Here is a 15319-nt window from a genome sequence, read left to right as displayed (position 1 = left end):
GTACCGAGCAGGCACCTTCCCTGCATACTCATGTAGCTTCAGATAAAAAATACAACCTCTTCTTTGTTTAAAGCTTGCTAACTGGTAATTTCACTGGGTAACCTTTACCTCTTAACACTATGAGAAATACAGGATAATTGTCCCCTATCTATGCAATAGTACTTACATAGAAAGCAACTGTCATTGCCACTCTTTTGGAAATTTCAGAAAGGAAGTCTGGCTTTGAAGGTCTCAAACAAAAATAAGAAATACTACATGTTTTTCTACAGGTGGTGATCAAGAAACACAGAAAGTTGCAAACCAGAGGAGGGATTCAATAAGACGAACCCAAGTGAAGTTATTAACATCTTAAAGAAATCAACGGAGTCATTTCACATGAACACACGCAACCAAAAAGCAGTACATGGCTTCCTTAACTGTAATCACTACATGATATGAATATCCTTATGTTAAACAGCTGCTGGGTTAAAACAGCAGGTGAAGTTTGTTATGAGTCTCAGACTTCTATTCTTAGCTATAAAAGTAAATTAGAATTATAATTAGAATAATTCACTTGGAAGGGACCTACAAAGACCATCAAGTCCACCTACCTGACCACTTCAGGGCTAACCAGAAGTTAAAGCAGATTATCAAGGGCATCATCCAAATGCTTCTTGAGCATTGACAGGCATAGGGCATCAACCACCTTGCTAGGTAGCCTGTTCCAGTGTTTGACAACCCTCGCTGTAAAGAAATTTTCCCTTATATCTGGTCTGAACCTCCTCTGGCTCAGCTTTGCACCATTCCCTTGTGTTCCATCACTGGATACCAATGAGAAGAGGCCGGCACCCCTCTCTCCACTTCCCCTCCTCAGGAAGTTCCAGCGAGCAACGGGGTCATCTCTCAGCCTCTTTTTCTCCAGACTGGACAACCCAAGAGTCCACATCCTCTCCTCACAGGACATGTCTTCCAGCCCTTTTGCCAGCTTTGTTGCCCTCCTTTGCATATTCGAGATGAGGCCGCACCAACGCTAAATATAGCAGGAGAATCACCTCTTCTGACTGGCTCGCTATGCTGTATTTAATGCATCCCAAAATGCAGTTTACCCTCTCAGCTGCCAGGGCACGCTGCTGGCTCATATTGAGCCTACTGTTGACCAGTACCCCCAGAGCCCTTCCTGCTGAGATGCTCTCCAGCCACTCGTCTCCCCGTCTGTACCTGTGCCCAGCATTACTCCATCCCAGGTGCAGAACTTGGCATTTGCCCTAGTTGATTTTCATGCCTTTGATAATTGCCCAGTGCTCCAGTGTATCTAGATCCCTCTGCAAGTCCTCTTGCTCCATGTACCACAAGCAACCAGTCACCAGCCAGATGGTGCCCCATTCACTACCCTTTGAGCTCTACCACCAAGCCAGTTCATCACCCAGTGTAACATGAACCCGTTTATCTCACAGATGAACAATTTGTCCAGAAGGGTGCTGTGAGGGACAGTATCAAAGGCCTTACTAAAATCCAGAAAGATTACATCCACTGCTTTTCCTTCATCCACCAAGTGGGTGACATTATTGCAGAAGGATATCGAATTAGTAAGATAGGACTTTCCCTTCATGAGCCCATGTCGACTATGCCCATGTAAGATCGAACATATGTAAGAACTCAAGCTTTCATTGCACACTCCCTTTCCTTTTGGTCCTTTATTCTACTCTTCTTCCACTAGCATCATACCATCTCTTTTCATGCTTTTCAACTGCTTTTTCTTCCACAATCAGTGTATAACCACTTTCATAATCTACATTGAGAACTCTACAAAATAAACTCTACAAAGCCCAAATTCTACAGGTTGTCATTGCTAGATTCTCACACCACTTTCAACCAAGCCTATAGACTAGCCTTTTAGCAGTCTCCTATGAGTTTTTATAAGTGCAAAATAGCTAGATAGAGGAGGCAAGACTTTCTGGTGTTTCCAAAAATATCATTATATGAGTTCTGTCTCCTAAAATTCTGTAGAAACACTTTCTAATTGGGTAGGAATAAAATGTTGGGACTCTTTACCCAAAGTTTAGTCTAATCTCAGTCTAAAGCTAATTCTTTTGAGTAGCACTGCCCCCAATTCATTTAAAATTATGAACTTCTACATTAATTTCTAACTCAGATCAGAACAGCTGCATGCGGGCATCTTAATTCTTGCACTGGGACCTAAGATAGCTCTTTAGCAACTTAGAAATGTCAGAGGGTACTCCTTATCTCTTTAGCCAAGCTATAGGTTTCAAGGAGCAGCTTTAAGTTTTCAGGTTATTGTAGCAATACAACCTTTTTGAGGAAAGCATTTATCAGGCTGATAGCCCTGCTGGCTGAACTCCTGCTGAAGCTGTATAAATGTCTAATGGTGTTATCATCCATAACATTACCCAGGCTATAAATGCCATACTCAAGCTACGTTATGTCAGATGAATAAAGCTCTCTTGACCTTCAGAAGAAAAGGTCAAGCCACAGGGTATACTTGAAAGATCCAATGGAAAAATTAAATGGCCGTATTTTAGCTGCCTACATTCATATTCTTCAGGTATTTGCAGATCTATGAAGTCTGAGGGAATGATGGAAAAAGGTAATGAACAAGTCATACTGGTTTGTTAACTCTCAAATACACAAACTAAACAATAATAATAGTGATTAAAAAAAATTCCAAGTACTTATTATGAAGTGGTCCTTTGGCCCTTTGTTCTGTTCTTCTATTTGTTTCATCTCCCTTCCTTTCACACTGTTCATTATTTCAACTGTTATTACATGTATTACCGCTTGCAGAATTGCATTTGATGAATAATACAAAATCTGATAATAAAACACCTTAAATCACATATACATTTAAAGTGTGACTCAGTTAGACAACACAAATACAGTTATTTCCTTGCAAAACATATCAGACATAATGAGTCCTGTACTGTAGTGAAGCTGTAGCTGATTAAAGGTCATATGAATGCAGGAAACAAAAGAGGTACCATTTCTAGAGCAGTCTCCAATGGTGCCCTGACGCTGTATGCTTTGAAGGGAAAACTGATAGACAGCACTATGATAATTCATTCGACATTTTCTAAGCACACTGAGAGCTGAAAGTTGGGTTAAGTCCTCAAACACAGGTGTCTGGGTTCCTCATGAAACCCACGCCTGTGTTGATTTCTATTTATTATAAAAAATCTGTCTATCTGAAAAACAACCTTCTCTGGAATCTGCTGACCTCTTAGCCTCTGAGGTAACTTGTGATGAGTTTCATAAGCTAGTTTTGGTAAATAAAGAGGGGTTTCATCAGTTTTGAAACTATTATCCATGGAATTATCATTCAAGACGGCAATACCCTTTAATTCCCAAGATTTCAAAGTCTTCAATTTGCAGCCAAAAATGCACCAATTCCTAAAAGGCGTGGTAATCGAAAGTTGGGTTATTCCACTCTGAAGTTATTTTTTTATGAAGAGCTGCATATTAGAACAGCCAAGAAGCTAAATAATTCAGTTCAAGAAGAGCAACTCGAACCTGTTCCGTGACTTTGGTATGCATGTATCTGTTGTGCTGAACTGCTGCTATTCCCATAAGATCTGTTGTGATGCTGTAATGCATCTGGATCAGATACAGTGTTAGTATAAATGGTTTGGCAGCACTGAAATTTATGGAGCTATAACAGAGTAACCAAAGATCTAGTGCACTGAAGGTCCAGCTCAGGAGGCCCACTACTTCATAATTCAACTAGAATTTACTAAAGATGATGTTATTTTGGCATGAAAATTATTTTGTTGTTATTTAATTTGGTTTAATGTCCATAAAATGGACTCATCAACAGTAAGAATGCTCAAGCTTTATGTTAATTTTAATAAACCACTACAGTAGGAATGCGGAAGATCCCACCATCTTTCCACATCTGATCATACACAGTAGATGAGAAAAGTCTATAAAACATCACAAATTAATTAAGTAAATGAAGCTGTGTTGAGTTCTACCTGCAGAAAATCTAGCCACTGTTCATTGCTACATCATAGCCTGTCCTCATTGTCAAAGAAGCTTTCCAGAACTAGTCACTTTGACTTTCATAGTAACTGAGGATAATCCAATACCAGAAATAATGTTTTTGATGACTTGATATAAAGAGTTAAAAGACAGAATTACTTCCGATCTAACATTTGGGTTGTACAAACTGAATAGTCAATAGTGCTGCAGAAGGATATTGACAAAATAAGATGTTGCATTCATGACATATATATCAACACTGAAGGTTTCAAATGTTGCTAGTCAAACAAAACTCCCAGGAAATCTGGTCAATACATTTTTGGAACACGTGCCTTCTACTAAAGTATCAGGGCAATGACCGAGTCTTTGTTTAAAGTTCATGCCGAAGTCAGGATAGCTCTTTTTGAAAGAGAGTCCAGTACTATGATGCTACAGGACCAGAAAAGGAACATCTGCTATACTTAATGATGGACCAGGATTTTTAAAAGAATCCCTTTAACTTTTTAAGAATGTACATTTGACAACTGAGGGAAGCAAAACAACTTCACAGACTCAGCTAATTAAAACAAAATTGAAAATGAATATATCCTAGTATTATTTGGTTATTTTAAAATCAAAATTTTTACAGAGACACAGCACTTCCTTGCTGGTCTCCATCTGAGGGCACTAGTCAAGAGACCTGGTTTGGAAAGGAGTAAGCAAAAGATGCTTTGCAGTTCTCAACTCCTGAGTCTTCTAGTTCTGCTTTCAATTTTCTCCATTTTCCTTTTAGAAGACAGTGACTTACCCTGCACACAATATTTCAAGCAAGACCACAGCATTGACTAATGTAACAGTACTGCAACAGTTTTGTACTCCTTATCCATTCTGATATGCTCTTAGGGTCTCTGACTGCAGGTACTAATTCAAGTGAGATCCCACTAAGACTAAGAGACAGACAGGTCCCAACTATAAGTTTAATTTAGAATCCAGTGCAAGTTGCATTGACAACTTGTATTTGCATGTACCAGTTGGATAGAGGGACTTGATGAATTTCAAAATAACCTGTCCCAGGACCCCTTTTTAATTTCATCAGACTGTTAGGAGTTTCTTAACAGTGAAATAGTAGTCCAGGGCACAAATCTCACCAGCATCTTGTGACTAAGGAAATTGTGGATGATCTCACAGTGCTACTGTTCTTACCAATATTTGGTCTAAACTTGCGTTTTAAGAACATTTTCTACACATTTTTTTCCACAAACTCTAGTTGAAGGCCTCCAATTTCTCTCATGGTTTTTTACCTGCTCTGACTTAATGGCTTCAAACATTGTCCACAGTTGCATTTCCAAACTTTGAAGGATTCCTCTTTTACCACACATTTTGCAAACCTTGCTTTTTCAGCATTTTGTTTTACTTTCTGCCTTTCTGGTTCTTTTTCTGTCTAGCCCCACATCTGCTGAAACCTTGCTACCATTGTACCAGGTAGCACCAATGCTGCCACTAACTGTTTATCCTGTGTACCTCTGAATTTGCAGCCACCTTGCCTGATGTTTGTCTCACTGCCATTCCTCTTTCAAATTTTAGACCTGCCTTTATGCGTTTCCTTTAGCCTCCTCCCCCTACACCCTCAGGAGAAAGTCAGCACTGAACTTCAGAAATTAGGTTCTGCAAAAATGCTAATAAAGTCAACTGTGTGCGTTTGCAGTGCCAGAAGATGCTGAGCAGTTCAAGAAAGCTGAATTAGTTCTGTTTCCCTTAATTTAGCCATCTGGCCAAACATTCACATTCATGCTAGGAACAAGCTTTACAGTCATCACCACAATGCCATCATACTAATAGAGATAAATCTATTTCACCGATTCAAGATTAACTGAATTACAAACTGATTAATATACAAAATGATGGATCAAACTTCTATTTATGTAGATATGCTTAGTAGTATGGGAGATATGTGGAAAACGATTGCCTTTAAATATTTCTGTTCCCTAGTACTAGCCAAACAAAAAAGCCTGCCAGTCTTGCAAAGGTTGGGTTAAGACATTTTGCAGTCCGTTTAGTTGCAGTATTAGCATTTTGCATTTTTTGTGCTCTTCTTGTTTATTTTTTCTCCATCAGAAAGCATGAGACAATGCATTAGCAGCCTCTTAGGATACATAAAAATGTGAAAAACATTTTTTTTTCTTAGTGTGGTATCTCTGCCTTTATTCTTTTTACCTCACAATGCAGAGGGAAAGAGAGAACCAAACAGAGGGAGACAGCTGCTTTTCTGCTGAATACTTTTTATTTCCATTAAAAATTGAACTGCTGTAAAATGATTTCTTGAACTGACACTAAAAGAGACATCACCACAATTCACACAAAAAACTCGGGTGGCAAAAAGCACTAGCTTTTTTTTTTCTTTTTGACTGACTTTTTGTCGAAAAAAATGACAAGAATTTTCTGTTTCCTTTAGAAATGAGGAGTTGCCAGGCTGCTCATGGACAATACACCATGAGATCATCCAGCTAACTGCATATATACAGAGCACTGAAATTCCCATTTGAGACTGTTAAAACTTTCAGAAACAGTGCTGGTTTAGTTACCTACTTTCAGGCTTGTTCTTTCTCTCCCTTACAAATTCCATAGGGTTTAGATAACTATTATAGAGCCCTCAAATGAGAAGACAAAGTAAATACACTGGAGATTCTGGTGACAAATCTGTTTAATACAGATTGAAACTCTAAAACCTGGGGATTCAAACCACACTGGCTTTATTTCTCTCTAAAATAGTGTAACATAGTTGAATGACTGTAAATGAGATACAGCTTCACACTTTGTTTCAGAAGTCAGAAACACCAGTATTTTCTCAAAGCAGGATCTCAAATTATACAACTGCTCTGGACATGTGAGGATGGAAGCAATTGTGCAGGTGAAGATAATGTTATTTGAGGCAATCTGGCAAATTACAGAAATGATTATTATATGCCCCTGTAATTATACCCACACTGATTCTGACTTGTATATTTACTGGCACACACACTTCTATATTCTTTCTTCACTCGAGACATTTTTTAGAAAGTATCCTATAACAGATTTTTCAGTGAAAAGAGCAAACCTTCTATATAATGTTTACTTAATTTACAACATGCCTCATTTTACTCTAGGCATTGAAAAGAGTCACTGTTTTATTTTTTTAACCTGTGTTATGTTTCAAATTGCATTTAAAGCAGCATGCAAAATGAACTAAAACCAGCAGCTGGAACATCTTCTCCAGAACATCTTCTGTAGCTTTTAACAAGGACAGAACTCCAGGCCTGGACCCACACCAGAAGTGTGTTGGAACGCTCTTCAAGCAACGTGGTTTTCTGTACTCTCACTAAACTCTGCCAGGAAAATGCACACATACATATGAAGAATGTATTCTTCACATATATCAAATTATACATAGCAACAAAAAGAACTATTTGGTACTGGTAGGTGGGAAAATGTAATTAGTTTTACCAACAACCACTCAATCAGGCAAATGAGTCAACTGACACCCAGAGCGCTCACATACACTTGGCAGTCTCCTGTACTGTTCCCAAGCCAGGGTTTAGCTATTTCCTGAAAGATATGTTGTCTGCTGAAGTTAAAATCACCTTCGGAGTTTTAGAAGTCAGAGTTTTTGCTGGGATTTTTTTTTTCCTAATTGAAAATGATATTACTTAGCAACAAGGATTGCACTCTGGACCAGTGAAAATGCAACACAAAGTATTTTAGAAACAATGTCCTTGCTGTTTTGACTTTCATAATACAGAATCAAGAAGCTCCAGGGTCAAGCTATATGCTGATGGAAGCAAGTGCCCCAACTGCATTCTCTTTCTAGGTCTTGGGTGTTGGCAGAGAGGGGTAACACAGCACGGGCAGGAAATATGTAGAAAGGGTGAGGTCAAGTATAAGGGAGTCAACAGGGAGATACGTTGAGTAATAAACTGTTACCAAAATGAGGCACTGAAGAAGAATGACTTTCCTCCCAAAAGCAAGGAAAGCAGGGAAGGATTAACCCCTTTCCAGCTGATGCAGCTGTCCACAATCCCTGAACATCAGAATACCAACAAGAAACTGGCTCCTGGACAAAGAGCAAAGAGCACAAGTTGAATCCACCACACAGGATGACACCCTGATGGAAAAGGGTTTTGGGAATAAAGAGATGCTGTTTCCACTTTCCATTGGTGCACTACCTCTTGTTGACAAATCTGAGGAAAGACCATATGGTATCGCTTACCAAAAATACCACCTTTCGACTTCCGTTTACTACATGAATTGGCCTTGCTTTCCCAGACAAGACCTACTGCGGAAATCCACAAACGTCCTCTTCCATATTCAATCACTATAATCATTTCTCCCCATGCATGATTCAGACTATGCACAGGCATGAAAATCATACCCAAATTCAGGACCCATGTTGGCTCCCTGTCTTGTTACTAACATCCCCAAAAATTCACAGATCAAGTTGCATTGTTAACAAGGTTTAAACTAACCATGCCAGCAGCTGCATTTCTTTTGAACTATAATCATCACAAAGCTCTGGATGAACCAAATGAGTCCTGGGGCCAAAGCGTTCTCAGTCAAATGGCTTTGGAAACGGAATAACACAGACTGTTTCTGATAAATGCTCTAAATATTCACAGTTTAGAACATTTTTCCTGTGTAAGAAAGAAAAACTTCTACTCACATGCTGTTTCCTGACCAACTCAAAATGTGACCAAACAAATTAAAGGAAAATAGAATTCTGACTTTTTATAAATGACTTTATAAATGACTTTATATAAATGACTTTATAAATGATTTATAAATGACTTTTCAGGAAGAAAGGTGATTTCTGCAGCAGGTGCCATTTTTGCCTGAACTACCTAAAAACCAGCATAAGCATTTGCTGCCACTTTGCACAGGTAGACCGCAAATCCTTGCGCCTACCGTTTGCCCCAGAGCTGAAGCATAACACAATGCTGTTCAGAAACACAGTTACAAGTGAGTGTTCCTTGTCCCAAAGAGCTGAAGACTTCAGGCTACATGAGCAAATCCTTCTATACAAGTACTAGCAAGGTGAGCAGAGAAGCAAACTATTCCTGTCTTCCTGACATTTCCCACAGAAAGACTGGCAGTGTGTCTATTTGCACTCACCTTTATTTTGCTGATTCATATACTGACGGTCCAAAAATGTGAAACAATACTGGGTATAAAAATGCTAAGTGGACACAATAACTGAACGGCACAATGAGTCTTCAGCTCTTTCTCCATCTCGGGTTTGTCATTTCCATTAACATCCTTTCTTTCTTTCTGACAGAGGAAAGACGTGCACAGAGCTTAATAAACCTTAGATTCTTGCCAGCTAAAATAAGAATATTGTGACCTATCCAAGTGTCATGCCAGATCAAGGTAAAGAGTTAGGAGATAGAGTGTTGAAGGTGATCTGAACATCCTTGTACATTGTGCATCCAAGAGGATGCAGAAATCCTTTCTGCCATTTGCTTTTTGCAGCAACAAACATTAAATCCCTTTATCCTGTCTACAGGAGACTGCAACGAGGAGTGAAACATTAAAACATTCGTATTCTTCTTTTCAGACAGAGTCATTAAGGGAAAAAAATTCTTTGCAAGACTCATCTGATACAATGTTGACATGAAACATTGCAGCAGCAATGCGAAACCATGAGCCAGGATGCCGTCAGCACGTAAACAGCCCTATCTTACAGCCCTCGTGACGAGAACAAATAGCTCCATCTCGCCAGCTCTCTCAGTGCCTTGCCACTATAGACAGGTTGAGGAGCATCAAGGGAAATATTAGGCAAGGCACAGATGAAGCTAGTGGGAAGAACAAAACACATTGAAGCATCACCTTGTTGCTCTGCTCCTTCAACTATCTGTTCAATAATTGTGCATTATTGGCCAGGGTTTCTGGCAGAAGAAAACCTTGTCTGGAATAAACCCACAGAGAGATGCTATGGCTCCTGGAGCCGCAAATGAACCCTAGAAGCTCCAGAGAGAGCATATTTACTTTCTGTCCTCCCCAAAACGCAAGGCAAAGCCTATAAAGTCCTCAGCTGAGTACTAAAATCTGCAGTAAAGCCGCTTATTGCTAGTGAGAAAAGGAGAGCACAACTGAAAAGAGACACAGAGCACCAAGCTATTTAACTCTTTTGCTTCCTTCTTTTTGTAAGCCGTATTCTCAGCAGAATGATGCACGAACAGCTACTTGAGACAGAAAAGCGAGAAAAGACAATGTTAATGAAACTATATATAGACACCAGAAAAGAAATCTATTATTTCAGAAATAGCTGCATAATGAAGCTTTAAAACAATATAATAAAAAGAGATGGGAGAAAGAAAGGCTAAATAGCACTTAAAATTCACATTACTTTTTTCACATAAAAACTGTCTGTCACTATTACGTGGCATTGTAAAAATCAAGTCACCAAGCAAAGAACAAAACCAGTGTTACTGGCTTGCAGTATGTATAAATATATAAATCAAGAATCACAGAATCACAGAATGGTTTGGGTTGGAAGGGACCTTAACGACCATCTAATTCCACCCCCCCTGCCATGGGCAGGGACACCTCCCACTAGACCAGGTTGCCCAAAGCCCCATCCAGCCTGGCCTTAAAGACCACTACAGCCTATGAAAAAAACATTCAAATATTCTAACTATATTAAAAAAAAAAATCATATATTTTGTCTATAAAAGGGTACAATAGGATAGTAAACATTCATAGAACACTTAGTGTAAGCAAGAAGAAATAATTTTAATATCAAATCTGCCACAAAGACCTGAAATGCTTCTAAAAATAGTCCAAAATATCAAGACAATTGTGTTGGGTTTTGCTTATCTATGTGTTTTATATAACAAACAGATTTATCTTAAAAGAAGTTTCTTTTATCTGTCCTCTTTTTGCATTTTAATGGTACTTCTCAATTATGGAGCATGCAATGTTAAAATTCTTATATGATTTAACCATTTTCTGAAGTCCTTGTGGCTTGAACAAACCACATAGTTAATTAATGACACTTCTTCAATGCTATAAAAAGCCTCTAGCCATTTTTTCCCAATAATTTATGTAATTCACCCATCAATGAAAATAAGTCTTTCAGTTTTTCCTCAACAACTGTACCTTACACTACAGTTTTGGGCAGCTCTACTTATTGTAAATACATATGTAGGGTCACTTGATAGTCACTGCACCCAAAATTGATGAGGGAAAAGATGTATTTCTACGTGTTAAGCAACAAAAATAGAGGTATTTCCTGGCATTTTATAGGCTCCTTTATCTGAACCTACAAAGATTCTTGGTAGGGACAAGGAACATTCTAATAAAGACCAAAATCATTGCTTATACTTTCAAATTTTACCATCTGTAATTTTTTTTCCTTTTGTCCTTCCAAACCTTCCAATACTCATAATGATTAAGATACATATTTCCCCTTCCTATACCGCCCCAGTCGCCTGTTTGCCTCTTTCATCATTCTGTCAACTCATTAGAAGGCTGTCTTCGAGATGTTTTTTCCACACAGCTAGATGTCTGAGCATAGTTATACTTGATCCGTGTGACTCCTGCAATAGCAGTGACTGCCTGAATCAGATGTGAGCTACAGCACCTGATTAAAATCAAAATGATAGGGGGAATGGAAACACAAATTCCTCATTCCAGAGCATCAGGCAGAAGAAAGCACAGGTGGGAGGATGACATCTTGGCACAAATAGATGCAACATTTTCAAGCACTTAAAAATTCCTTATTTTTAAGCCATGTTCTGGAAGCTAGGTAAGGCTACTATTCCTACTTTCAGTGTAGGGGTGGTTTAGAGTAACTCTTTTGCTGAAAAGGCTGTAGCAACTGCAAGTCATGGACTGTGGATAAAAATGGGGGGATCCAAAAGCAAACTGTACTCAAATAGCCGTGGATTTATTAGTTATTCCTCCCAGGGACTAAAACCACACCAAAACCATAGAACCAGACAGGCAAACTCATGAAAAGCCTGGTGCCACAGTAGCCATTTGACAGTGCTCCTTGTTAATTAGCTATTACCTCCAGGCCTGAGATTTGCTAATGCTGTGATGACTTGGGGAAGATACTGACATGACTAAATGTCATATTACGAGCTTATGACTATGAAAATTGATGCCTCGTGAAGGTCAGCAGCAATCTGCATTCACCTTGCTGGGGCTGCCTCAGCCCAGCCCCTATCAGGCCGGACAGACCAGGCAAAGGCGAGTTCGGTTGTGGAGTCAAGGTGGGAATCACCTTGGGGAAACAGATCTGCCTCAGCTGGGGGGAGTCCTTGTGGACTGCACTGCCGGACCCAGAGAGGTCCAGGCTCCCCTCCTTCACGTGAGCTCCTCTCTGGGTGCAGGGCTCTGCCCTGAAGCATGGGGTGCTCCCGGCAGAAGGAAGGCGCTGCGACCTGCCTCTGCTCTGTGCCTGCCAGGGAAGAAAAGCTGAAGTTTCTGTGGTTGCCATGGGAGTAGGGACGGCGAGCGCCGGGAGCAGGAGTGACTAACAGCCTAGAAACTGCCTTCCTGCACAGCTACTGCAAGCTACAGAAGATTAAAACAAAAAACACAGACCTCCTGCACCCTGCATTTTCAGACAAAACCATTTTATCTGCAATTGGTCTCATAGTTTTTCTTCCGATTTCTCATAAGACCTTACAGTGCACACAGTATCTTTTCCTAATGCTGTGCTTGTTTTCTCTTCCACCAAGATCAGTATTCTACACAATTAGACACATAACAGGTTCAACCTAGGGGCCTTTATTCACACATTCTTAGGACTAATGTACTTTGTATTGTAGTGGGACCATAAAGAACAGTTAATATTGTGCCAGGTGGGATGCGAATCACATTAGTTAACTGCTTGTACATTTATTTTCAAAGCAAACAGAAGGAAGTTCACGTGTACTCATTGTCTGACATATCTTGGTCAAAGAGAATCCTGGTAAGTCTCTGAGTTTCCACTCTACATCACCCTGAGGAAGTACGCTCTGTAGCCTCCTGTAGCCCTTGAAAAATCAATTCAAAAAAAAACAGAAAGGGAGGTCACATTCCTGAGTGATCCCACCCATCCAAGTGTAACACAAACGTCACTCTGCTCAAGATATGGAGGACCCAGCCCTGTGAAGTTTTCATATTGTGTGTATTTGCTCATTATCCTCAAGAGTCCATTGGTATAATGGGGCTGTGTGCTTTGGCCAGAAGCGTGCTCTGGAGATAGAGTATACAGGAATAGGAAACCGCTAAAGCCCTCCACTCTGGCAGGACTGCAGAAATACAATGAAAATGACAAAATTAAATTCTAGTCCTCTTCAATTAACATGCAGAATTACAATCAAAAGGCCTTTGTTTAGAACTAGCTAAAGAATCCCAAGCTCAATGTCCAGACTCAAGACCTAGGTGTGAACTACAGCAAAAATCTGCCAGTGACCTTCACAAGATCATCTGTTGACACAGGATGGTGAGAAAGAAAGCGTTGCAGTCAACCACATTGTACCAAGTCTCCTCTGACTCATAGTAAGTTTGTCCCCAACACACAAGGAGAAAAGACTTTGGGACTCAGAAAGACTTTGGAAAGTATTAACTACGGAGTTTCAACCACAGGTGGCATCAACCACTACCTTGGAGGCCTCACGCACAAGCCTGTATCAGAGCACAGGAAGGACAAAAATCCAGAGGGCACATACGCTCTACCATCATCACAGACACGGTTAAGAGTTTGACTCTCTATTTGCCATATTTGACATGAAAGTATTGCTAACTCACCTTTATGTCAAAACAAGAAGATGGTTAGCAATACTATAGCTCCAACCATTCTTCTCCTCCACCAGAAAGATAGTTGTAGGAAATTCTCTTCTTGCAGAACTGCCAGAGAGCAGCTACAGCAGTCAGTGACAGACTACTGGTGTCAGACAGATGGGAGAAAAGACAGAAAATGAGACTGGAAGCAAAAAGGAGGATGCACGCTGCAGATGACTGAGGGAGAAAGTTGAGAGAACTGCAGAGTGAGGTGAAAGAACAGTCTATATTGAGTGCATTTTTAAGAAGACAATAGAAAAATAATACTGAACAGCACATTTCCCTTGGAAATTTAGCTCTCCAAGTTAATTGTGTCAGAGGTCAAGGTGCTATGGGGTGTAGTTTTCCAGAAATACTTTCAGTAGCAATTTTCATGGTACCAGAGGGGTGACAAAAATAATAATACAAATTTAAATTTTCACATTTACCTTTCACTCTCTGTACAGAGAAATCGATTATATTAGGCAATAGGGAAGATGCTGAAGCTACACTATACTAGAACATTCTTTTCTCATTTGCACAGACAAATCAGGAGAGAAATTAGATAAGGAGATAAGTTAGTAAGTGTATCCATTTCTGTATGAGCTTATTTGTGTGTAATAAATGCAAAGTCTTTTTTCCCCGAAATTTCAATTTTCAGTATGAACAGAGCATAGTCTCTCCTAAGAATCTCAGTGAATTATATTTCTTTGTGTCTCCAGAGACAAATACATCTAAATACATATTAGAAGATCTCTTCTCTTCACCAACTCTGGAGAACAGCACAAGGATTCATCATCAGTTAACATTCAAACCCCATAGTTTGGAGAACTGTGGAGATTAACATCAAACCTGTGGCTGGTTTTGGTTTCTATTTCAGTGAGTTTGTCAACAACAGAATCTCCTAAATCAAGCAAGTGATTTTCACGCAGCTGGAACTGGCCACTATGTTCACATGTGCTTATCTGGACGCTGAACAAGTGTTTGTTTTCTGGAATAAGCACTTACGGAGCATCCAGTTTAGAAAGTACAAACATATTGGCTAATTTGAATTAAAAGGCAGTCAGTCACCCCAAATTAAGCACTCAAGTGATATTTCCAAATACAGCAGCGAACTACAACCAAGAATCATACAAATGGGGTAGCCTCATATTTAAAACATAAGACTGAGAGCTATTAGATGTTAGTTTCTCTCCTACTTCTGCTGCTTGTCTTTTCCTCTTGATCTTGAGTAAATTATTTATTGCTAAGACTCGAATCTCCCTAGATTCAAAAAGAGGCAGTTAGACTCCCTGGCTTTAAAGAGCAGTGTTGCAATAATTAATTCATTATTCTTTACAGAGCACTCTAAAATTATTAGATGCAGCTGTAGAAATGCATATTATTAGCACTACTGTACTCCACTAGCAATTCTCAAAATAAGCCTGCATATATCTTGTATGGATTTGTAGTATTCTGAATTAAAGTCAGTGGTACCTTGAGTCCTGAACTAGTAGGTTGTCTGGAAGGTGTAAAATGAAGAAAGGAAAATAATCTACTCTTGATCATAATGCAGATTCTCTTCGCACTATTCTACTCCCATCAT

General features: G+C 39.5%; 1 protein-coding gene across 7 annotated transcripts in view; it reads right to left on the bottom strand.

Moving 5' to 3' along the window:
- The window catches only part of TULP4 (TUB like protein 4), a 157805-nt gene that overhangs the window by 42429 nt on the left and 100057 nt on the right, over positions 1-15319 (bottom strand). The gene's annotated exons all lie outside the window — the stretch shown is intronic.

Source organism: Anser brachyrhynchus (assembly GCF_964034855.1).
Source record: "Anser brachyrhynchus genome assembly, chromosome: 3".
NCBI classification, from domain to species: domain Eukaryota; kingdom Metazoa; phylum Chordata; class Aves; order Anseriformes; family Anatidae; genus Anser; species Anser brachyrhynchus.
Note: the sequence above shows the minus strand (reverse complement) of the source record. Positions and strands in the feature narration are given on the sequence as shown.